The sequence below is a fragment of the Lagenorhynchus albirostris genome, chromosome 2 (assembly GCF_949774975.1).
Source record: "Lagenorhynchus albirostris chromosome 2, mLagAlb1.1, whole genome shotgun sequence".
Classification (NCBI taxonomy): Eukaryota; Metazoa; Chordata; class Mammalia; order Artiodactyla; family Delphinidae; genus Lagenorhynchus; species Lagenorhynchus albirostris.
The window spans coordinates 142,539,376-142,564,892 of NC_083096.1; the positions used below are offsets into that span (position 1 = coordinate 142,539,376).

General features: G+C 37.4%; 1 protein-coding gene across 1 annotated transcript in view; it reads left to right on the top strand.

Annotated features, from left to right (window-relative positions):
• Nucleotides 1–470: 470 nt before the first annotated feature.
• TUT4 (terminal uridylyl transferase 4) overlaps nt 471–25,517 on the top strand; it is a 143,301-nt gene continuing 118,254 nt past the window's right edge. The window contains exon 1 of the mRNA XM_060140062.1: nt 471–518. The gene's annotated coding sequence lies outside the window, so the exon portion shown is untranslated. The remainder of the gene's footprint in view (nt 519–25,517) is intronic.

Below are 25,517 nucleotides of genomic sequence, written 5' to 3' on the forward strand. Positions count from 1 at the left end.
ACCTCGGCGTTGTTTCCCTCCTCCCCATTGTTTCCCGTCTCTACCACAAGGCCCCGAACGTAGCCCCACCCCCATTGGTGTTTACTACCCCCCGCCCCGGTTTAACCAGTGCCCAGGGGACCCCAGAACGGAGGGAGGGGGCACCCCTAAACTCTTCCCTCTGCGCCTCTTCTCCGGGGTTTCCTGCGCATCTATTCCCTACCCCTGCCCGGGTCAGGACTCCATTCGGGGCTCCGTCCCTCTCTCCCCTCCCCCTCTCCCCCGGCTCCCCTTCTCCCTCGGCCCCCTCCCCTCAGCGGGTCCTCCTCTTTCTCTCCCCCTCTCTCCTCCCCCTCCCCATCCCTTCCCCCCCACAATGCAGTTCGCGGCGCGGCGGACATGGCGGTGGTGCCCTGAGCTCGTCGTGTCCTGGCCTCCAGCGGCGGCGGCAGTGACGGCGGCAGCGGGAGGCGGAGGCGGAGCGGGAGCCACTGAGATGAGGAGGCGCCGCGCGCGCCTGTAGCTCGCGGGCCTCGCAGGTACGGAGGTTCCGGCCGCGGCGCAGCACCCGGCGCCCAAGGGGGTGTGCTCGGGGCAGGCCGGGCGGCCCCCTCTTCGCCCTCAGGTGCTGCGGCTCGCAGGTGTCGCGGCCCGGCCCGAGCCCTTGTCAGCCGTCCTCTTGGGGCCTGACACTTCTTTCTTTGCCGGAATGCGCTTCGGTTGTCCCAGGGGAAGGCAGAGATAAGGGAGGTAGGGGCGGCGGCCTGGGCTTCCTGAGGAGGGCATCGGGGAGCTTTGGGGCCGAACTCCACAGCGAGGCTGGGACGCTCGGCCCCTGAGGTGAAACCTGTAGACCCGGGCAGCGGATTTTGAGTTAACGGGATAGAAGTGAACATTTTCTGGGGTCCAGTATGATTCCTTGTCATTTGTGCCTTTTCTTTCACCCCTGCTTAGATATAGACGTACGTATATAACATGTAAATACACAAACACGCGTATAATACATAATAAACATTTTTTTCCGGGCTCGCCCTTGTCGTGAGGAGAGAACGTAGAGATGTCTGTGAGGATATCGCTTCTTGCTCGCCCGCCTTCTCTCTCCCCCGCCCCCCGGTCGAATGGTGGTAATGAACGCTTTTGACGTGGGAAACTGAGATTCGTATTTGTAAACAGACAGCACTCGCCGAGTGTGTTGTACGCCTCCGCGAGAGGTTTCAGGTCCTTCTGGTATACGGATTGCAAAAGAATGAGATATTTAGACCTGAAAGAAAGACATCATCGGGATTTCAAGTCGTACCTGAATGTGGTGAATTACTGTTATTTTAACAACGTTGATTAAATACTTTCTTTTTAGAAGATTATCAGATTTTTAATCAGATGAATTTTGTACCTTGCGCGAGGTCTTAGTTTCGGTATACCATGTTTCTTCGTTTCGATATATTTTTCATACAAAAGTAGTTCCTTACACATTTGACGTTTTACTCCCTTTTGTGATCTCCTTAGTGTCCAGAAGTGCAATTCGAATTGTGTATTGTTGGCATGCATTTAATAATTAGCTGGAGCGGATCAGGTTACCTTTTGTTTCCAAAGATCGCCCCCCCATCCAGTCTTGTAGTAGCGAAATGTGTAACACTTGGTGAAACGGAACATATCCTTTTTCTGTTTTTAAAATAATGAGAACTATTAGCTAATAAAATTGGATAATTGCAACTGGTTATGATAATTTAGAGAGAATGCCGTATAAAGGTGGTGAATTGTAGGATGGTTTTTTTTAAAAGTTTTTTTTGTTGTTGTTACTATCAGCGTGTTCTGTATATGAGTAAAATGTACGCTGAAATTTGTTTTAGGCTCAGAACGCTGTATGTCTCCTTAGAAATTGCTGCACTATATTGCATCCTAGTACTGATTAGTCACAACTTATAAAGTTTTGAAATATTCTTTTAGAAAACTGTGCTTAAGATAATTAATGAATTCACTAGTGTCTAGTGTATTATGATCCTTTTATAAACAAATTTTAAAGAGTGCTTCTTAAAAACCGTATACTTTGGGGAAGATAAGAATTTTAAGTTGTTTTATGCTTTAAAAAGATATTTAGTACAAACAAAATACTTTTTAAAAAAAGAGCTATTTTAGATAAATTTTCCTGCTGGTTGTAATTTTTCATTTGACTTGTGTGGAAAATGAAAAAATAAAGCTTCCTTGAAATAATACAGAAGCGGAAGTGAAAGTTATTGATATTTAATGTTTTAAGTCTAGCAAATATCTAAATACAAAAAGGAAATTAAAGTCTTTTCATTGTCCTAGGTCAAGTTGTTAGTAATACAGATAAACTAACAAGATGTTATGATGCACATAAGTTTAGTTCAATATTGTAAATCCTAAATCACATCTAGAATTACATTTAGTTTTAGTTAATGTAGCTGGAACAGTATAGTGTCTACATTATAATTTCAGACCTTTTAAAATAAAAATTTTTATTTGTAATTGTAAATGTCTGATTAATAAAAAGCTGTTTAAAGAGAATTTTTATTAGTTCTCAGAGTAGAGTCATTTTAGTAAGAGTAATTGGATGACTCTTTTTGACCTCAAAGTTAACCTTGACATGCACAATAAGCAGGATTAATTATGTTGTGTTCTTCATATAATGTCAAATCAGGATCTTTGCATAGACAAAGGTGTATGAATTTTATTTCTGCAGAAAGTTTCTGGTTTCAGAGAAACTATAAATAAGACTTACCTGTAAATGCTGATGCCAGTAAATTTTGTTTATCCTTAAAAAAAGAGACCATTTTGATATAACAAATTCAGTGAGATGTGTTACTTCCTAACATAAACTACAAGTGCTTGAATTCAGTTGATTGTTACTGCAGATAGAAATATGTTCTAAAAAAGAACAGTTCTAGAAAGACAAATAGGCAAGGGGAGTAAAGCAGGATATATAGACTTTTTTCTTCTTAGAGGAATTAAGATTAATTACACTGAACTAAGTAAATTAGAATTTTTTTACACTAAGATTTACCTGTTTTGTTTCAGTCATTGTGCTAGACATGTTTATGTATTTTTTTCACTTGTTCAGTGTAACAACCCTATGAAAACTGTATTATAAATGAGGAATCTCTGACTCAGGTTAATTTGCATAAGAGCATAGAGTTAGAAAGATTGAAAGCAGCTCTGTGCGTTCTTCCTATTATATATGTCATGTTGCTTCTCAGATGTATCAAGTGTTCTTCCAATTTTATAGGAGAAACTGCCTAAGGTTGCGTGTTCATTCATCATTTAATCATTTGTTTCTTCAAACATTTGCATTTGTACTTTATGCTAGACATTGCTAGGTTTTAGAGATATAAAATTATTGAAGACAACCTCTTGCTTCAGGGAACTCAGTCATATAATATGTACAGATAAATTGCAACACACTAGATTATGGGAGTTCGGAGGGAAGAAGCCGGCTCTTGAGGGATGAGTAGGAGTTTTCCAGGTGGAGAAGGGGATAGACTGGAGGCCATTGCAAAGTAAAGGAATAATGTGTGTGAAGGTGGTAAGTTGTAATGGGGCTTGGTGTTTAGGGGAGAGTGAGAAATTCAGTGTGGTATGAATTGAGGAGTTATGGATAGAGTGGTGAGAGAAATGGTTTGAAGTACCTGGCAGATTGTGAAGATTATTGTGTATGTTAAATGAAGACCTTTGGATTTTTATCGTGTAAAGTGAGATCACCAAGTGGGATAGTGGTTGAGCTGTAATTAAAATTATGTTTTTTGATTCCTATTTTAGTATTTCTTTCTCCTTGGCTTCTCCATCAATAGATTTACCCTTGTTTTCATTGGATAGTCAAGCCATCTTTTGTATGCTGCTCTCTTCTCCTCTCTCTAGTTGCTGTATTCCAGACTGGTTCTTTGAGGATCCTGTGATCCAAGTCTTATTGTCTAAGAATGTTTAATTTCTTAGGGGAGTCTTTTGAGGTAAAAATAACTCTGGGAGGGCTTCCCTGGTGGCGCGGTGGTTGAGAGTCTGCCTGCCGATGCAGAGGACATGGGTTCGTGCCTCGGTCCGGGAAGATCCCACATGCCGCGGAGCGGCTGGGCCCGTGAGCCATGGCCGCTGAGCCTGCGCGTCCAGAGCCTGTACTCCGCAACGAGAGAGGCTACAACAGTGAGAGGCGCACATATCGCAAAAAAAAAAAAAAAAAAAAATAACTCTGGGAGAAGTCACCTTGTTATGGTTACACAGGAAGTGTTTTCACTCCTTGGCTTGGGTTAGCTGACTGCTTTCTAGTTTACCACTGGAAAGCAATAACATAGGGCATTGGGGAATGTGGGCTGGAAAGCAGAGGCAGGATTCATACAAGCTCGGTGTTCATTAGTAAAGATGAGCAAAGTCCTACTGATCTTTATACAAAGCAATCTGTATTTTCAAAAATTAGGTATTTTGTAAGACACACAATAATCTGGTTGTTTTAAATGGGTATTTGATTTACAATGATAATAGGTAACTTACTGCATAGTTACTATGTATTCATTTATTGCTAAAGATCTTAGAAGTATTCATCGGCCCTCGCAACAACTCCTTTTATATTATCAGTATTTATAGGTGAGGAAAGTAGCTGCAGAAAGACTAAATACCTTGGATAAGATCTCAGAGCTAGTTTGCTGCTGAGCCAGGATTTGAACTCAGGGTGTCTGAGTCTAGAGTTAGAGCTCTTAACCACTATACTATGTTGCACCTTAAGCTTAGGTTGTCAAAATTTAGTATGCAGAGGATGTTAAATTCAGTATAGTCGCATAGGTTGTCAAAAAATGTTTTGTTAAGAACATAAAGTATGAATTAAGATGATAATGAAATCTGATTGCATTTTGTCAGTCTCAGCTGTACACTGTAGTTTAAATAATTTAATTAACATTAAAATTGATTGGTCATTAACTATAAATAGCTCCAGTCTTGTGCTGAGGGTTAGTTTAGGTCAGCGGTATTCAAACTATGTTTGGGGACCTTTTGGGGGTCTTTGAGTCGTAACTGTTTTCATAGTAATATTAAGAAGATATTTACCTTTTCCCCTTTCATTTTCTCATCTGGAATGTAGAGTGATAGATAAATGTGAAAACATTATTACTTTGATGGTATTGGAATGTGTAATAATGTATTCTTTTTTTCTTTTTCTTTGAGATATAATTTACAGTACCATAAAACTCACCTTTTTAAAACATGCAGTTCAGGGACTTCCCTGGCAGTCTGGCGGTTAAGACTCCGCGCTTCCAATGCAGGGGACATGGGTTTGATCCCTGGTTGGGGAACTAAGATCCCATATGCTGCGTTACGTGACCAAAAAAAAAAAAAGCATGCAGTTCAGTGTATATTCGTAAGGTTATGTAACCATCACTACTGTTTAATTCCAGAACATTTTCATCTTACCAAAAGAAACCCTGTGCCCATTAGCAATCACCCTGCATTCTCCCCCCACCTCAAGCTTTTGGCAGCCACTAAACTGCTTTCTGTCTCATTCTGTCTTTGGAATTGCCTATTCTGGATATTTCATGTGAATAGAGTCATATAACATGTGGCTTTTTGTGCCTGGCTTCTTTCACTAAGCATAATGTTTTCAAGGTTCGTCCATAATACATCATGTATTAGCACTTCATTCCTTTTTATGGCTGAATAATACTACATTCTGTGGAATGTATTCTATAGAGATACCACATTTTGTTTATCCATTCATCATTTGATAGACATTTGGGTTATTTCCACTTTTTGGCTATTATGAATAATGTTTCTTTGAACATTCATGTAAAAGTTTTTGTGAGGATGTATGTTTTCATTTCTCTTGGATATATACCCAGGAGTGGAATTGCTGAGTGTTTTGATACATTTATGTTTAACTTTATGGAGGAACTGCCAAACTATTTTCCTGAGAGGCTGCACCATCTTATATTTTCGCTAGTAATGTATGAGGGTTCTAATTTCTCCACATCCTCACCAACACTTGTTATTGTCCATCTTTTAAATTATTGCCATCCTAGCTGGTGAAGTGGTATCTCATTGTGGTTTTGATTTGCACTTCCCTAATGACTAATGATGTTAAGCATCTCTTCATGTGTCTGTTGCCTATTTGTATATCTTATTTGGAGAAATGTCTATTTAAATCCTTTGTTCATTAAAAAAAATTAGATTATTTTTATTGTTGAGTTGTAAGAGTTCTTTATATATTCTGCGTACTAGACCCTTATCAGATAAATGATATGCAAAAATGTTCTCCCATTTTGTGGGTTATCTTTTCATTTTCTTTTTTTAATTTAAAAAATTTGGCAAAATATAACATAAAATTTACCATATTAACCATTTTTAAGTGTATATTCACAGTGTTGTGCAACCATCACCACCATCCATGTCCAGAACTTTTTCCTTTTTCCTAAACTAACACTCTGTGCCCTTAAGCAGTAACTCTTCATTCCCTCCTCCCCTCAGCCCCTAGCAACCATCATTCTACTTTCTGTTTCTATGAATTTGACTACTGTATGTAATTAGAGTCATATAATATTTGTTCTTTTGTGACTTACTTTATTTAGCACAGTTTCTTCAGGGTTCTTCCACGTTTTAGCATGTGTCGGAATTTGCTTCTTTTTTAAGGCTGAATAATGTTCTGTTGTATTTATATACCATATTTTGTTTATCCATTCATCCGTTGATAGACACTTTGGTTGCTTCTGCCTTTTGGCTATTGTGAATACTGCTGCTGTGGATGTGGGTGTACAAATATCTGTTTGAGTCCCTGCTTTCTGTTCTTTGGAAATGTACCCAGAAGTGGAATTGCTGGATCATGTGGTAAATCTATGTTTAGTTTTTGAGGAACTGCCATTTAATTCTTTTCATTTTCTTGAGTATGTTTTTTTAAGCACCCAAGTTTTAGATTTTGATAAAGTCCTATTTATCTATTTCTTCTTGCGCTTTGGGAGTCATATCCAAGAGATATAAGCCAAAATTACAAAGATCTACACCTGTGTTTTTTTCCTACCAATTTTATAGTTTTAGCTTTTACATTTAGGTTTTTGATCCATTTTTAGTTAATTTTTGAATGTGGTGTGAGGCAGAGGTCCAACTTCATTCTTTGGCATGTGGCTATCCAGTTATCCTAGCACCATTTATTGACAAGACTATTCTTTCCCTTGTTGAATGATCTTGGTATCATTGTTGAAAATCAATAGACCATAAAAGTCTCTGTTTGTTTCTGGCTTCTCAATTGATTCTGGATTCTCCGTTGATTTGTATGTCTGTCCTTATGCCAGTACCACCCAGTCTTTTTTCCTTTTATTTATTTATTTATTTTTGGCTGCGTTGGGTCTTTGTTGCTGTGCGCGGGCTTTCTCTATTTGTGGCGAGTGGGGACTCCTCTTCCTTGTGGTGCACGGGCTTCTCGTTGCGGTGGCATCTCTTGTTGGGGAGCACAGGCTCTAGGCGTGACGGCTTCAGTAGTTGTGGCACATGGGCTCAGTAGTTGTGTCTCGTGGGCTCTAGACCGCAGGCTCAGTAGTTGTGGCACACGGGCTTATTTGCTCCGCGGCATGTGGGCTCTTCCCGGACCAGGGCTCGAACCCGTGTCCCCTGCATTGGCAGGAGGATTCTTAACCACTGCACCACCGGGGAAGTCCCACCACCCAGTCTTGATTACTGTAGCTTTGTAGAAGTTTTGAAATTGGGAAATCGAAGTTGAAGTTGTGAGTTCTCCAACTTAACTTTTCCTTTTCAAGATTGTTTTTGGCTGTTCTGAGTCCCTTGCATTTCCGTGTGCATTTTAGGATCCACTTGTCAATTTTTGAAGAAAATCTTGTACTTCTTTTGTTATTACTTTGATGGTATTGGAATGTGTAATAGTGTATTCTTCTTTTTCTTTTTCTTTGAGGTATAATTTACAGTACCAATTGTAAATAGAATTTTTTTTTTTTTTTTTTTTTTTTTTGCGGTACGCGGGCCTCTCACTGTTGTGGCCTCTCCCGTTGCGGAGCACAGGCTCCGGACGTGCAGGCTCAGCGGCCATGGCTCATGGGCCTAGCTGCTCCGCGGCATGTGGGATCTTCCTGGACCAGGGCACGAACCCAATGTCCCCTGCATTGGCAGGTGGACTCTCAACCACTGCGCCACCAGGGAAGCCCTGGAATTGTTTTCTTGACTTCACTTCTGGACTGTTCATTGCTAGTATGTAGAAATACAATTGATTTTTGTATATTGATCTTGGATAGTAATCTTGCAGGACTAATTTATTAGCTCTAACAGGTTTTTTGAGGATTCCTTAGGATTTTCTACATATGGGATCATGTCATCTGCAAATATAGATAGTTTTACTTTTTCTTTTCCAGTCTGGATGCTTTTTATTTCTTTTTCTTGCCTAATTGCCCTGGCTGGTACAGTGTCGAAGAGAAGTGAAGACAACAGGGAATTCCCTGGAGGTCCAGTGGTTAGGACTCGGTGCTTTCACTTCTGTGGCCTGTGTTCAATCCCTGGTCAGGGAACTAAGATCCTGCAAGCCACGCGGCCAAAATGAATAAATAAATAAATAGATAAATGTTAAAAAAAAAGTGAAGACAACATATCCTTGTTTCTGTTCTTAAGGGAGAAAACATTTCACCATTAAGTGTGATGTCACATGTGGGTTTTTTTGTCAGATTGAGGAAAGTTTCTTTTGATTCCTAATTTGTTGAGTGTTTTTATTGTAAAAGGGTGTTAGATTTTATCAAATGCTTTTTTTTGTGTCACTCGAGATGACTGTGTGGTTTTTGTCCTTTATTTTATTAATATGGTGTATTACATTGATTGATTTTCATATTGAACCAACCTTGCATTCCTGGTATAGAATACACTTGATCCTGGTGTATAACTTTTTGTTGCTGGATTTGGTTTGCTAGTATTTTGTTGAGGATTTTGCATCTGTATTCGTAAGACACATTGGTGTATAGTTTTCTCGTAATGTTTTTGTCTGGTTTTGGTATTAAGGCAATACTGGCCTCATAGAATGAGTTAATAGTGTATTTTGTATTTGAAAAATTTCTCAGTTTTAATATCTAATGATGTAAGTGTTAATAGCTATAACTTACATAAATAAAAGTTCTTGGGATTCTTGGTAATTTTTAGGAGTATAAATGCATCCTGAGGTCAGAAAGTTTGAGAACTGCTGGTTTAGGCTAAGGACATATCTTAGTGCCTAAGTATTGAACCAAAAAATATGTCTCTTCTTTTTTGTCATAAAACAATCCCATTTGTGTCATTTTAGGCAAGTCATATACTCAGGGTGCCTCATTAATATATAAAGTGGAAATACTGCAAGACTGTTAACTTTACAGGTGTGCAAAGATAAATGAATGAATGAATGAATATATTAGCTGATACTGTATCTTCAAAACAAACCTGTTTTTAAAAAATTTTTTAATTTTATTTAATTTTTTTATACAGCAGGTTCTTATTAGTTATACATTCTATGCATATTAGAGTATATATGTCAATCCCAGTCTCCCAATTTATGACACCACCATCCCCCACCACCACTTTCCCCCCTTGTTGTCCATACATTTGTTCTCTACATCTGTGTCTCTATTTCTGCCATGCAAACTGGTTCACCTGTACCATTTTTCTAGGTTCCACATATATGCATTAATATATGATATTTGTTTTTCTTTTTCTGACTTATTCTGTATGAGTCTCTAGATCCATCCACGTCTCTACAAATGATCCAATTTCATTCCTTTTTATGGCTGAATAATATTCCATTTTGTATATGTACCACATTTTCTTTATCTATTCATCTGTCGATGGGCATTTAGGTTGCTTCTGTGACCTGGCTGTTGTAAATAGTGCTGCAGTGAACATTGGGGTGCATGTGTCTTTTTGAATTACGGTTTTCTCTGGGTATATGCCCAGTAGTGGGATTGCTGGGTCATATGGTAATTCTATTTTTAGTTTTTTAAGGAACCTCCATACTGTTCTCCATAGTGGCTGTATCAATTTACATTCCCACCAACAGTGCAAGAGGGTTCCCTTTTCTCCACACCCTCTAGCATTTGTTGTTTGTAGATTTTCTGATGCTGCCCATTCTAACTGGTGTGAGGTGATGCCTCATTGTAGTTGTGATTTGCATTTCTCTAATAATTAGTGATGTTGAGCAGCTTTTCATGTGCTTCTTGGCCATCTGAATGTGTTCTTTGGAGAAATGTCTATTTAAACAAATCTTTTTTTTAAATTGAAAAATTTGTAAGGGCTCCAGGACTTTTTGTAGGAACTTATGGTATGAGACAGTGTCTTGAATTCTGTCATACAGGTAAAAAGTAGTTAGTGTTTGGAACTTGTATTTAAGCTTTCTGTGATAGTACCAGTTTTAAACCAGTAATTTTCATTATATGAGAGGTACACCTCCTTAGGAAGGTGTTTCATAATCACTTTGGAAGGTCTTTTAAACCACTCACAGCTAGCCTCTCCCACCTCCCATTCTTGTGTTCCTCTTTATTTCTGTTGGCTGTGTATTCTGTTTCTCAGATGGGTTAGAAAAATGATTGAGAGCCATTATTCTGAATCCTCTAGGGGGTTTGTAGCTTGTTCCCTTCACACCTCCTTCCTCAAAGCCAGAAAACCAGACCCATGTTTTTCTATATAGTGTCTGTCTATTCTTCTATACTCCTCTAAAATTCTTCTTCTTTTAAGACTGGTGTCATACTGCCAAGGGGGAAAGGTGGCAGGGTGGTGGGGTTGGTGGTGTGATGAATTGGGTGATTGGGATTGACATGTATACACTGATGGGTATAAAATCGATGACTAATAGAACCTGCTGTATAAAAAAATAAATAAAATTAAATTAAAAAATTCAAAGAAAAAAAAAAGACTGGTGCCCTACTGGCTGTTTCTTACCTGACTTTGTTATTTCAATCTAGGAACCTCTATGTCACTCCCTTATGTTCACTGATACTTTGGTATAATTTTTGATGTCATATCAGGCAGTTGGAAGCATAATACTGAAGGTTACCTAACATCTTAACTTTATTTTTCCTTAATTTCTGTATTCCAGTGGTATTCAACTCTACCTTCCTTGACACACCTACTCATATGGTTCCAAAATGGTTCTACTTCTGACCAAAATCTCCTTAATATCTGTATGTGCATCTTTCTCATTTCTTTAGTTTTCTCATCTATCCCTAATCTCTTTGTATATAACCTCTTTTGGGCTTTATCCTTCCCCCTCACCAGTACCATTACTGTTGTGTTTGCTTACTCTATTGAAATATTCATTCTGTCAGTCCCCTACCCAGTATGAACTTAAATATCTGTAAATTGTATAAACTAGTAGACTGGTGTGTTATATATGTAGTTAGGTCTTTAACACAGTTGGGCAGTATTTTAGTCAGATTTCTTTCCTGTTTCTCACATTTAGTATTGTTTTACCCTGGCCTTAAGCCCTCTACTGCCCTTTGCCTTTCTCAGTCAGTGTTGGACTTCTGTTTCATAGAACAATGTTATAAAACTTGTGTTCCTCACAGTCCTTTGAGATGCTGATAGGTGGTCCTGGCAAAAAATGTTTCTTTAGTCAAATAAATCTGGGAAATGTTGCAAATTAGATCTCACTCTTAGAGATTTACAGTGCTTATTAGGATATTGAAGCATCTTCTGGGAAGAAACCCATTTAACTTTAACACAACTTTTCCCTCTCCGCAATCCCACTAAAATTGCTTGTGTTAAGGCCCTAAATAACCTTTTTTTTTTTTTTTTTTTTTTTTTTTTTGTGGTACGTGGGCCCCTCACTGCTGTGGCCTCTCCCGGTGCAGAGCACAGGCTCGGGATGCGCAGGCCCAGTGGCCATGGCTCACGGGCCCAGCCGCTCCGCGGCATGTGGGATCTTCCTGGACTGGAGCATGAACCCATGTCCCCTGCATCGGCAGGCAGACTCAACCACTGCGCCACCAGGGAAGCCCCTAAATAACCTTTTAATACTTTTTACTATTATTGATAACTATTCTTGTTTACTTCTGTGACATCTCCTTTTCCTCTCTTCTCTGTCTTCCTGTTCTGCAGAAGTTAATCTAAAGCAGAAATTGTGTTACTCTTCTGCTTATCATCTATGGCTTCTCTTTGTTAAAGTCTAAACTTGAGTTGGTGTGCAAATATGTGTACCAATTTACATTCCCAGTTCATCTCCTGTATTCATCGTTATGCATGCTATTTTACATCCTAAAAAACCTGTCAGAGTTTTAGAAATATATTTTGTCTAGTACATACAAATCTTGTCTTACTCCTTCTCTTAAGTGAGAAATTCTTTCTCAGCTCAATATTATCTCCATGTAGAAGCCTTTTTCTTCGGCTCTTTCCTCAGGGTTTCCTTAGCATGTGTCACATAATATTGTCATTATTTGTTTATATGACTATCTCCCCTTTTAGACATGAGCCTATTACTTATCTTTGTATCTCCAGCTTTTAACTGAGCACCTTATATGTGAATGTTGAAAATTAATCTTTGTTAAAACTAATTCCAGATTTATATTTTTTTACCTGAGCAAATAAAAGCACAGCTACATAATTTGCAGGGCCTAGTGCAAAATAAAAATGCAGGGTCCCTAGTTCAAAACGCAGGAAAAAAAGTGCTGTTAAAGTTACTAAAACATCAAGGTTTTTTCCTTCTTCTTTGATCTTACTCTCAGCTCGTTTTATTTCCTTTTTAATGTCATTGTAAATAAAGAACATTAAAATTGTTAAATAAGCATGAATTTTACTGTTCAACTTTGTATTTTGCAATGCCAGATTTAAATGCAAATATATGATTATTTAACTCTTACGTGGAATTGCTCAAATTTCATAGCTTGTACATATATATTTCAGTCTTACCAGAACAGGGAAAACACTGCACAAAACTTACTCGCTGTTTTTATTTCATTTCTTATACTTGCACATTCTACCAACAGTCTTTACCTTTGATTTGGCAGGACTGAAAGGAAAAGGAACTGTGGCTTGCTCTATCTTTCCCTTTCCTTCTGTGTTGTCACTTTCAGCATAAGTGGTTGGTTAATACAGGGAAGTAACATGAGTAAGAAAAGACATGATAGGCTTTTTGATCATACATGTTTCTTAGAATTCCATTGCCTTTCCTCTGTGTTTGAAGCAAGTTATGGTTCAAACAAAATGTGGCTTCTTGGGCTGTTAGTACCCTTGCTTACTTAGTTGTAGACAACATGCTTACTTAATATTCACATTGAGTCTTGCTGAACTCCCCACACATCATGGCTCCACCGATATTCTGTGTTCACGGGACATCACCAAATCTATATGAGAATGAGGTGGAAACGAATGGCAAGGTATACATTTTGCATATATCTCCTGCTCCTGTGCATGTTCCATTGTCCTATTAGACTTCACTACAAAACACAGATTCAAAGATAAAATTATTAAGAATTTCAAGTTGGTGACAGGAGAGCTTAAAACCAAGCACAACATCTTTCTGAGCATGGAGCCCTCTGTAACTGCACAGATCACATGACCATGAAATTAGCCCTGAACAAAGAGATTGGAGGGAAATAGTAACATGGGTCGAGACAAAGAGACTGCCTTATTTCACCTTGTACTAATGTGATAAGCCTTGTTACTGCTCCTTTATTTTGAGGCATTCTGAGGGTTGTGTTCCTTATTGCCTTGAAGTTAGGTGCAGCCATGTGGCTTTTTTTGGTAAATGAAATGTGAGCAAAGGTGAGCAGTGCTATGCCTTCTCCCTCTGTTTTGCTAATATGGGAGGTAACGTAAGATTAAAGCAGCTTGGAATGCTGAGCCAATGCATAAAGGACAGCTGCCTTAGAGAGTCACCTTAATTCACAGAGGATTTTGCATGAGTTGTTAAATCAATGTATGTTGTGATAAACACTGAGTTGTAGAGGTTGTTATTGCAGCATAACCTGGCCCATTCCAAGGGATACAGTATATGAAATTTCAAAATGAATATGGTGTTAGTAGCACAAGAGTTGTAGGACCAGCACAGTTACATATCACAATTTTTGGACCTGTGGGACAAACTTTGTCTCCCCAACAAACAGGTAACACTTAAAAAGTGTTAGCTACTTTGTTATACATAAATACCAAAGAGCTGCCTGATGTTGGAAGAATCAAGAACTTTCTAGTGAATCTTGCATCACAGAACTCTTCATATAGATAGAGCTTGTTCTTGATTATTTGTTTATAAGGAAAAAGAGGAAAGTGTGGCTTGGATAATTAGGGGATCCAGATGATCTCCATATCTCATTAGAAAAAAGCCCAAAAAACAATTGGCAACCTCAGGCTGTTTTAATCAACAAATTGCTTGTGAAAAGAAGCATGACTTAAACTAAACTTCTTTGACCAGTGGCCAAAAAAGCTTTACCAGATGAACACAGAAGGAAAAGGCTTGATTAATCCAGAAAACCTAGCTAATTGGGCTTTAGATGAGGATCTAGGTAATTTAGTTTGGAAATCCCATTTATTTACAAAACTGAATTTGAGAGAAGAGGGCACAATTCTACTTGCCTTTCATCATAAAAACTGTCAGTTGATTTACCCATATAAAAAGTTATGTTTTTTTAAACCTTTAGCTATTTTAGAATATGATTGACATTTAAAATTTGAGGTTTGTGATATTTTATATAAGCTTAATACACATTATTTCGATTAAATATTTTGAGTTAAAATTTTTTTTATTCTGGTAAAGTATACATCACATTAAATTTATCGTTTTAACCTTTTTAAGTGTACAATTCAGTGGCATTAGTACATTCACAATGTTGTGTAACCATTGCCACTATTTATTTCCAAAACTATTTTTATCATCCCAAACAGAAACTCTGTACCTATTAAGCAATGACTTCCCATTCCCCTTTCCCACTAGCCCCTGATAACTTCTGTTCTACTTTCCCTGTGAATTTACCAATTCTCAATATCTTATATAATTGAATCATACAATATCTGCCGTTTTGTGAGTGACTGATTTCATTTAGCATGATGTCCTCAAGGTTCATCCATGTTGTAGCATGTGTCAGAGTTTCGTCCTTTAAATGACCAAGTAATATTCCATTGTGTGTATCCCACATTTTGTTTATCCATTCATCTGTTGATAGATGCTTGATTGCGTCTACCTTCTGGCTGTTGTGAATAATGCTGCAGTGAACATGGTGTACAAATATCTGTTTGAGTCCCTATTTTCAGTCTTTTGGATATATGCCTACGAGTAGAATTGCTAGATCATATGGCAATTCCATGTTTAACTTTTTGAGGAACTTCCAAACTGTTTTCTGCATCAACTGCATCATTTTATTCCCACCAGCAGTTGCATGAGGATTCCCACTTGGTTTTTTGTTTTTTTGCTTTGGTTGCCTTTGCTTTTGGTATCAGATCCAAAAAAACCATTGTCAAGATGGATGTCAAGGATGCAATTTTAAATTTTGATGAAGACCAATTTATCTATTTTTTTCTTTTGTCATCTGTGCTTTTGATGTCATATTTAAGAAACTGTTGCCAAATCCGAGGTCATGAAGATTTATAGTTTTTATGCAGTTATATTTACATGTGTGTTTGTGTAGAGTATAAGGTATAGTTTTAGTATAGATATTAAATTTAGGTCTTTGTTCTTTTGTTTTTATCCTTGTATTGTTTATTTCTGAAAATATAGGTATATATATTCTCTTCTTTCTTACAAAAAATTAGCTTACTACACGTGCTTGTGTATATTACTTTTTTTCACTTAACAGTATATCTTCACTATCACTCCATAACAGAATAGAGAGTTCCTCAGTCTAGTTTACATCTGTATGGTAATATATTTTATTGTTTTATGACAGTTTTTCTATAATTTTTCAAAAGGCTCAAATGGTCATTTGAGTTTTTTTCCTGTCTGCTGCTTTTACAATTAGTGTCTTGTCTTATTTGATCCATTTTGAGTTAATTTTTGCAACTGGTGTAAGGTCAGGGTCCAGCTCCATTCTTCTGAACAGGCGTGTTCAGTTTTCCAGCACCATTTATTGAAAAGACTGTCCTTTCCTCCATTCAGTGCTCTTAGCACTGTTGTCAGATCGAATGACCACGTATGTAAGGGTTTATTTATGGGCTCTGTATTCTGTTCCATTGATACATGTCTTTCCTTATGCCATTACCAGACTGTTTTGGTTATTGTAGATTTGTGTAGTAAGTTTTGAAATAAGAAAGTGTTATTCTTCCAACTAATGTTTTCCTTTTTTTAGATTTTTTTGCCTATTTAGAGTCCTTTGAAATTCCATATGACTTTTAGGATGGGTTTTTGTTTCTGCAAAAAATGCCATTGTGATTTTGATAGTGATTGCACTGAGTCTGTAGATCACTTTGGGTAGTATTGTTAACAATATAAGTCATTGGCAATGACTTAAGTGAAGGAAACAAATGGGTGAGTGCACAGTGGGCTGCAGTTTATGAATTCTGCCCAGTCTCCAGCTTTTGGCAGCACTGGGAAAGCAGACTAAATAGTTTTGAGGACTCTTGATGTTGATAACAATAAGCAAGGAGTGGAGTATTTAATTCTTTTAAGGTGAATGATAAACATTGTAAAAGGTGTGTTTTCGAATGTTCTACTCCCTTCGGCTGTAGGTCACATGAACTTAAAATACTTCCTGATTCCTTAGTTACCCATAGGCAGTGAGTGACCAAGGTCTGAAAAGGGAAGAGCAAGAAAGAGGTAGGTAGGGAAAGTAGACTGGAAGGAATCTATGAACATGGGATGTCACTGCATTTATTTATTTAATTTCTTTCAGTAATGTTTTGTAGTGTAATGTTTTCAGGGTAAAAATTTTTTTGCTTCCTTTGTTAAATTTATTCTTTATTACTTTTTTTTTTTTTTGCGGTACGCGGACCTCTCACTGTTGTGGCCTCTCCCGTTGCGGAGCACAGGCTCCGGACGCGCAGGCTCAGCAGCCATGGCTCACGGGCCCAGCCGCTCCGCGACGTGTGGGATCCTCCTGGACCGGCGCACGAACCTGCGTCCCCTGCATCGACAGGTGGGCTCTCAACCACTGCGCCACCAGGGAAGCCCCTAAATTTATTCTTAAAGTATTGTATTCTTTTTGATTCTATTGTAAGTGGAATCATTTTTGTAATTTCATTTATGGATTGTTTGCTACTGTAAAGAAATCTGTGTGTTGATTCTGTATCCTGCAACTTGTTGAATTTGTTTATTAGCTCTGTTTTTTTGTGTGTATTCTTGGGATTTTGTTACATTTAATATCATGTCATCTGCAAACATAGTTTTACTTTTTCTTTTCCAGTTTGGTTGCCTTTTATTTCTTTTACTTGGCTAATTGCTCTGGCTAGAACTTCTAGTACTGTGTTAAATAGAAGTGGCAAAAGCAGACATCTTTATCTTATTGTGGGTCTTAGGGGAAATTTTTTTAAGTCTTTCACTAATGAGTATGATGTTAGCTGTGTGTTTTTCGTTTTGTTTTCGTTTTGGGTGGTTTTTTTTTTTTTTTTGTAGATGGCCTTTATTACGTTGAGGAAGTTCCTTTGTGTTACTAGTTTGAGTGTTTATATCATGAAAAGGTGCTGGATTTTGTCAAATGCTTTCTTCTGCATCAGTTGAGATGATCACATATTTTTCTTTTCCTTCAGTCTATTAATGTGGTTTATCACATTGATAATTCAATCACCCTTACATTCTGAAGATAAATCTCATGTGGTCATGGTGTATAACCCTTTTAATATGCTGCTGAATTTGGTTTGCTAGTACTTTGTTGATGATTTTTTGCATATATATTCAGAGTGTCAGAGTAATGCTGGCCTCATAGAATGAGTTAGGAAGTGTTCCCTCCTTTTCAATTTTGGAAGTGTTTGAGAAGGATTGGTATTGATTCTTTACATGTTGAGTAAGCTTCTCCAGTATAGCCTTCTGATTGTGAGCTTTTTTTGTTGAGGGGTTTTTGATTACTGATTCAGTCTACTTACTTGTTGTAGGTGTATTCATATTTTATATTTGCTCTTGACTCAGTTTTGGTAATTTGTGTGTTTGTAGGAATTTGTCCATTCCACCTAGGTTATCCAATTTGTTGATGTACAGTTGTTCATAGTATTCTTTTATAATCCTTATTTTAAAAAATTATAGCAAATATCCTTTTATCTCCATTTAAAAAATTGTGGTAAAATAATACGTTGCTTAAAAAAATACATTGTTTGGGCTTCCCTGGTGGCACAGTGGTTGAGAGTCCGCCTGCCAATGCAGGGGACACGGGTTCATGACCTGATCCGGAAAGATCCCACATCCCGCGGAGCGGCTGGGCCTGTGAGCCATGGCCGCTGAGCCTGCGCGTCTGGAGCCTGTGCTGCGCAACGGGAGAGGCCACAACAGTGAGAGGCCCGCGTACCGCAAAAAAAACAAAAAACAAAAAACATTGTTTTCATTTGTCTCAAGGTATTTTCCGATTGCCCTTGTGATTTCTTCTTTGACCCGTTGGTTTGCGTGCATTGTTTAATTTTCACATATTTATGAATTTTCCAGTTTTTTTCCTGTTATTGATTTGATTTCCAATTTCAGTCTACTGTGATAAGAAAAGGTAATTTGTATGATTTCAGTCTTTTTAAATTTATTAAGACTTGTTTTGTGGCCTAACATAATAGTCTGTCCTTGAGAATGTTCCATGTGTACTTGAGAGGAATATGTGTTCTGCTGAGGTTGGGTTGAGTCTTCTGGATTTATCTGTTAGGTCTCATTGGTGTATAACGTTATTCAAGTCCTCTATTTCCTTATTGGTTTTCTGTCTGGTTGCTCTGTTATTGAAAGAAAGGTTTTGAAGTCTCCAACTATTTTATTTATTTAATTGAAATATAGTTGATTTACAGTGTTGTGTTAATTTCTGCCATACAGCAAAGTGACTCATATATATATATTATATATAATGTATATAATATATGTATACATTCTGTTTAATATTCTTTTCCATTGTGGTTTATCTCAGGATTTTGGATATAGTTTTCTGTGCTATACAGTAGGACCTTGTTTTCCATTCATTCTGTATGTACTAGTTTGCATCTACTAACCCCAAACCCCAGTTCATCCCCCCTCCCCACTCCCTCCCCCTTGGCAACCACAAGTCTGTTCTCTATGTCTGTGTGTCTGTTTCTGCTTCATAGATAGGTTCATTGTGTCATACTTTAGATTCCACATATAAGAGGTATCATATGGTATTTGTCTTTCTCTTTCTGACTTACTTCACTTAGTATGATAATCTCTAGTTGCGTCCATGTTGCTGCAAACGGCATTATTTTGTTCTTTTTTATGGCTGAGTAGTATTCCAGTGTATATATGTACCACATCTTTTTTTGTTTTTTTAAAATTTTTATTGGAGTAGAGTTGATTTACAATGTTCTGTTAGTTTCAGGTGTACAGCAAAGTGAATCAGTTATACATATATCCACTCTTCTTTTTTTTAAGATTCTTTTCCCATATAGGCCATTACAGAGTATTGAGTAGAGTTCCCTGTGCTATACAGCAGGTTCTTATTAGTTATGTATTTTATATATAGTAGTGTGTATATGTCAGTCCCAGTCTCCCAACTTATCCCTTCCCCCCTTATCTCCTGGTAACCATAAGTTTGTTTTCTACGTTTGTGACTCTACTTCTGTTTTGTAAATAAATTCATTTGTACTCCTTTTTTTTAGATTCCACATATAAGTGATATCATATGATAGATGTCTTTCTGTGTCTGACTTACTTCACTCAGTATGACAATCTCTGGGTCCATCCCTGTTGCTGCAAATGGCATTATGTTCTTTTTTATGGCTGAGTAATATTCCATTGTATATATGTACCACGTCTTCTTTATCCATTCATCTGTTGATGGTCATTAAGGTTGTTTCCATGTCTTGGCTATTGTGAATAGTGCTGCTATGAACATAGGGTTCATGTATCTTTTTGAATTATAGTTTTGTCTGGATATATGCCCCGGAGTGGGATTGCTGGATCTTACGGTAGCTCTGTTTTTAGTTCTCTGAGGAACCTCCATAGTGTTTTCCATTGTGGCTGCACCAACTTATATTCCCACCAACAGTGTAGGAGGGTTCCCTTTTCTCCATACCCACCCCAGCATATGTTATTTGTAGACTTTTTGATGATGGCCATTTTGACTGGTGTGATGTGGTACTTCACTGTAGTTTTGATTTGCATTGATCTAACAATTAGTGATGTTGAGCATCTTTTCATGTGCCTCTTGGCCATCTGTATGTCTTCTTGGGAGAAATGTCTCTTTAGATATTCTGCCCATTTTTCGATTGGGTTGTTTTTGTTGTTGAGTTGTATGAGCTGTTTGTATATTTTGGAAATTAAGCTCCTGTCAGTCTCATGGTTTGCAAATATTTTCTCCCATTCTGTAGGTTGTCTTTTGTTTTGTTTATGATTTCCTTTGCTGTGCAAAAGCTTGTAAATTTGATTAGGTCCCATTTGTTTATTTTTGTTTTTATTTCTATTGCCATGGGAGACTGACCTAAGAAAACATTGGTACAATTTATGTCAGAGAATTTTTTACCTATGTTTTCTTTTAGGAGTTTTATGGTGTGATGTCTAATGTTTAAGTCTTTAAACCATTTTGAGTTTATTTTTGTGTATGGTGAGAGGGTGTGTTCTAACTTCATTGATTTAAACATGGCTGTCCAACTTTCCCAACACCAGTTGCTGAAGAGACTGTCCTTTTCTCATTGTATATTCTTGCCTCCTTTGTTGACAGTTAATTGACCATAGGTGTGTGGGTTTATTTCTGGGTTCTCTGTTCTGTTCCATTGATCCATATGTCTGTTGTTGTGTCAATGCCATGCTGTTTTGATTACTGTAGCTTTGTAGTATTGCCTGAAGTCTGGGATGGTTATGCCTCCTGCTTTGTTCTTTTTCTTCAGGATTGCTTTGGCAGTTCTAGGTCTTTTATGGTTCCATATGAATTTTAGGATTATTTGTTCTAGTTCGGTGAAAAATGTCATGGGTAATTTGATAGGGATCCAGCTATTATTATAGAATTATCTATTTCTCTTTTCAATTTCGTTAATTTTTCTCTCCTATTTTTGGGGCTCTGTTATTAGGTATATGTATGTTTATAATTGTGATATATTCTTGTTGGACTAAACTTTTTATCAATGTATAATGCTTTTCTTTGTCTCTTGTAACCGTTTTTGACTTAAAGTATATTTTTTTCTGACAATTATATAGCCAACTCAGTTCTCTCTTGATATCTTTTTCCAGCCTGTATTTTCAACCTCTTTGCTTCTTTGTATCTAAAGTGAATCTCTTGTAGGTAGTATGATAGATGGATCATATATTTTTTAATCCAGTTTTCCGAACTCTGCCTTTACTTGGAGAGTCTAATTCATTTTTTAATTGGCGAAAAAATTCGTTTGTTTTTTTCCATAAGATGGCTCTAGTGGTTCTTCGTTGTCTTTAACTTCATTTGAAACAATTTTGTTAGATTGTATTGTGACAGCTGTCATATTAGTGTGCCTTTAAAAAACTTATCAAAATTGGTGAATTTTTGTGTAGCCATTTTAATGTTGAAGGTGGAAGGAAAAAGCAACATTTTTGGCATATAATGCTTTATTATTTCAAGAAAGGTAAAAACACAACTGAAATGCAAAAAAAAGATGATTTGTGCAGTGTATGGAGAAGGTGCTGTGACTGATCGAATGTATCAGAAATGGTTTGCAAAGTTTTGTGCTGGAGATTTCTCACTGGACAATGCTCCATGGCCCGGTAAACCATTTGAAGTTGATAGTGATCAAATCGAGACATGAACTGAAAGCAATCAACATTATACCACACGGGAGATAGCCGACATACTCAAAATATCCAAATCAAGCACTGAAAATCATTTGCACCAGCTTGGTTATGTTAATCGCTTTGATGTTTGGCTTCCACATAAGTTAAGTGAGAAAAACCTTCTTGACCATATTTCTGCATGTGATTTTCTACTTAAGTGTAACGAAAACTTTGTTTTTAAAACAATTTGTGATGGGCGATGAAAAGTGGATACTGTACAATGATGTGAAACAGAAGAGATCGTGAGGCAAGCGAAGTAAATCACCACCAACCACACCAAAGAAGATGATGTTGTGTATATGGTGGGATTGGAAGCGAGTCCTCTATTATGAGCTCCTTCCAGAAAACCAAACGATTAATTCCAACAAGTACTGCTCGCAGTTAGACCAACTGAAAGCAGCACTTGATGAAAAGCATCCGGAATTAGTCAACAGAAAATGCCTAATCTTCCATCAGGTTACCGCAAGAGTGCATGTTTCTTTGATGACCAGGTAGAAACTGTTACAGCTTGGCTGGGAAGTTGTGATTCATCCACCGTATTCACCAGACATTGCACCTTCAGATTTCCATTTATTTCAGTTTTTACAAAATTCTCTTATTGGAAAAAATATCAATTCCCTGGAAGACTGTAAAAGGCACCTGGAACAGTTCTTTGGTCAAAAAGATAGAAGATGGAATTATGAAGTTGCCTGAAAAATGGCAGAAGGTAGTGGAACAAAAGAGTGCATACATTGCTCATGAAGTTCTTGGTGAAAATGAAAAATGTGTCTTTTATTTTTATTTAAAAACCAAAGGAACTTTTTGGCCAATCCAATACATTTAAAGTAGTTATTGATAAGGAAGGATTTACTCCTGCTCTTTAGTTTTTTCTTTTCTGTATGTCTCGTGCTTTTTGTTCCTCAATTTCTCTATTACTGCCTTTTTATGTATTCAGTTGACTTTTTTATAGTGTGCTATTTTAATTCCCTTTTTTCCTTTTTTGTATTTTTAAACATTATTTTCTTAGTGGTTGCCTTGCAGATAACAGCACAACTAATATCTTAAATTTATAACAGCCTAGTTTGAATAATGCCAGTTTAGTTTCAATAGTATACACACGCTCAGATCCTATATGTCTCTGTTCTTTCTCATTGTTATTGTCACAGATTACATCCTTATACATTGTGTGCCCATTAACATAGGTTTATAATTGTCTTCTTATGTATTTTCCTTTTAAATCATGTAGGAGAAAAAGAAGAGTTACAAACCAGCAGTACAATAATATTGGCTTTTATGTTTATCTGTGCTAAGTTACCTTTACCAGTGTCCTTTATTTCTTATGGCTTTGAGTTACTGCCGAATTTCTTTTCATTTCAGCCTTAAGAACTCCCTTTAGCATCTCTTGTAGTGCTAGTCTACAAGTCTGCTAATGAAATTTCTTAGCTTTTGTCTATCTGGAAGTGTCATACTTTCTCTGTCATTAATAAAGGATAGTTTTTCTGCATGGGTAGTGAATATTTGGTTGACAGTGTTTTTCATCTGGGATTTTAAATATGGCATTCCATTGCCTTCTGGCCTCCATGATTTCTGATGGGAAATCAGCTGTTAATTTTATTGTGGATTCTTCATGTATGAGAAGTTCCTTCTCTCTTGGTGCTTTCAAAATTTCTTCTGCCTTTAACAATTTAACAGTTATGTGTCTTGGTGTGGATTCCTATGAGTTTATTCAGCTTGGAGTTCATAGAGTTTCTTGGATGTGTGTAGTTGTGTCTTTATCAGATTTGGGAAGTTTTTGGCTATTATTTCTTCGATTTTTTTTTTTTTTGGCCACGCCGCACGGCTTGTGGGATCTTAGTTCCCCAACCAGGGGTTGAACCTGGGCTCACGGCAGTGAAAGCACGGCGAGTCCTAACCACTGGACCACTAGGGAATTCCGTCTTTAAGTATTTTTTCTTTTCCCGTCTATCTTTTCCTTCTGAAACTCTTATTATGCGTATGCTAGTATGCATGGTAGAGAAGAAGGAAGGCACACGAGGAACTCAGGAACCAGACAATACAGGGAGCAGAAAAAAGTTCCAGAACAATTGTTAGTGTTTTCAGAAATAAGAGATGAAGATCAGAGTGCTATGAAAAGGAATAATCAGAGAATTAGTTCTTAGAAGTGAAAATACGAAAGGTTTTCTCCATGTCCCCCCTCCAAATATAGAAGGGTTGGAAGAATTTGAGTAAGTCACCCAGGAAGGACAAAAAAGAGATGGGAAATGGAGAGAAAAGATAATTGGAGGATCAGTGTAAGAGGCCTAAAGTTCAATTAATAGGAGCGCTAGAAAAAGAGCAGAGAAGATGAAGGGGAGGAAGTTATGGAAGATATAATATGGAAAAAATTTCCAGAAGTGAAGGGCTTGAGTTAGAGATTAAAAGAGCCAGCTGAGTGTACAGCAAAATGAATAAAGAAATATCTATACTAGGACTTACCACCTGTAAATTACAGAACACTGAGGCAAAGAGAATATCCTAAAAGTTTCCATAAAGAAAAAAAAACAGTTCAGTAAAAGAGATGGAGAATAAGAATGGCATAATTTTCTCAGTAGTAACACTAGAAACTAGAAATTGTTGAAACAATACCTGTAAGATTTTGAGTGAATGATTTTTAACTTAGAAGTTCAAACCTAATTAAACAAAATATGAAGAAAGAATAAAGACATTTCAGGCATGCAAAGTCTTATAAAACTTACCTACTCTTGGGGCTTAAGGGAGCCCAATAAATAGCACTCTCTTTCCCTTCCTGAATTCTGAACAAACTGGGAGAGATAAAGGAAGCATATGGAGACCAGAATATTATTTTTATTATGGATAAGATTCATATTGGAGAATGGGACTTATATTTTCAAGTGGCTTGCTAATACTCACTGCCAGAAATAGACAGATTTAACCACTGAGGCATAGGCAGAGCTGAACAGTGACAGGCCCTGTGTGGGGCTTGCAACTGTAATGTTAGAGTATGAATGAGAGAATGGAATTTTCTTTCCTGAGAACAGCTGGATGCAAAGAGGAAGGAGAGGGGAAGGTGCTTACTTTTGCCCAGATCATTTTTCTAAACTCAATGATGAAACAAGTTACCCCATCTCCCTAGGAAAGGAATGAATGGAGTGGAAAGAAAGCAGGAATGTTATGATAATGGTTGTCTCTCTACATGAAATGAAATGTCAGAAGTAGGGCATAATTATTTTCTCCAATGCCTTTCTTGTTTTCTTTCTTAGAAAGCTACTGGAGGATATGCTACACCAAAAAAGAGGGAGTAACTTATGGAAGAGGAAAATAGAAGAGTCAATCAGCATGACAGAGTAGATGGGAATTGGTAGGATGATAGCAAAAGGAAAGTCTCAGGGTGACAAGTGTGGTGGAAATCTAGTAGTAATCAGAAGGTGGCAGATGGGATGTCCAAGGGGAGAAAAATGACAATAAAAACAAACACATGGGTTGCTTGATGTATTTGAAGACATTGAGAGAAGATTTACAGTTCTGTCAATGAATTATTGACAGATATATAAAAAACTTAAGAGAAGTGAGACACTTCCAGGTAAAACTGAAAAGTATACCAAAAGAGAAATGTGACTATAGTATATATGTTGCTGAAGTCAAAAGCCTAGGCTCCTGTGATAAAGAGATCTAATAGTATAGTGACCCAAGAAACAGTTTTATTTCTGTCTCATGTAATGGTTGCTAGGTGAGTAGTCACCAGATCCAGATGAATAGTTTAATGTGTGTGGTC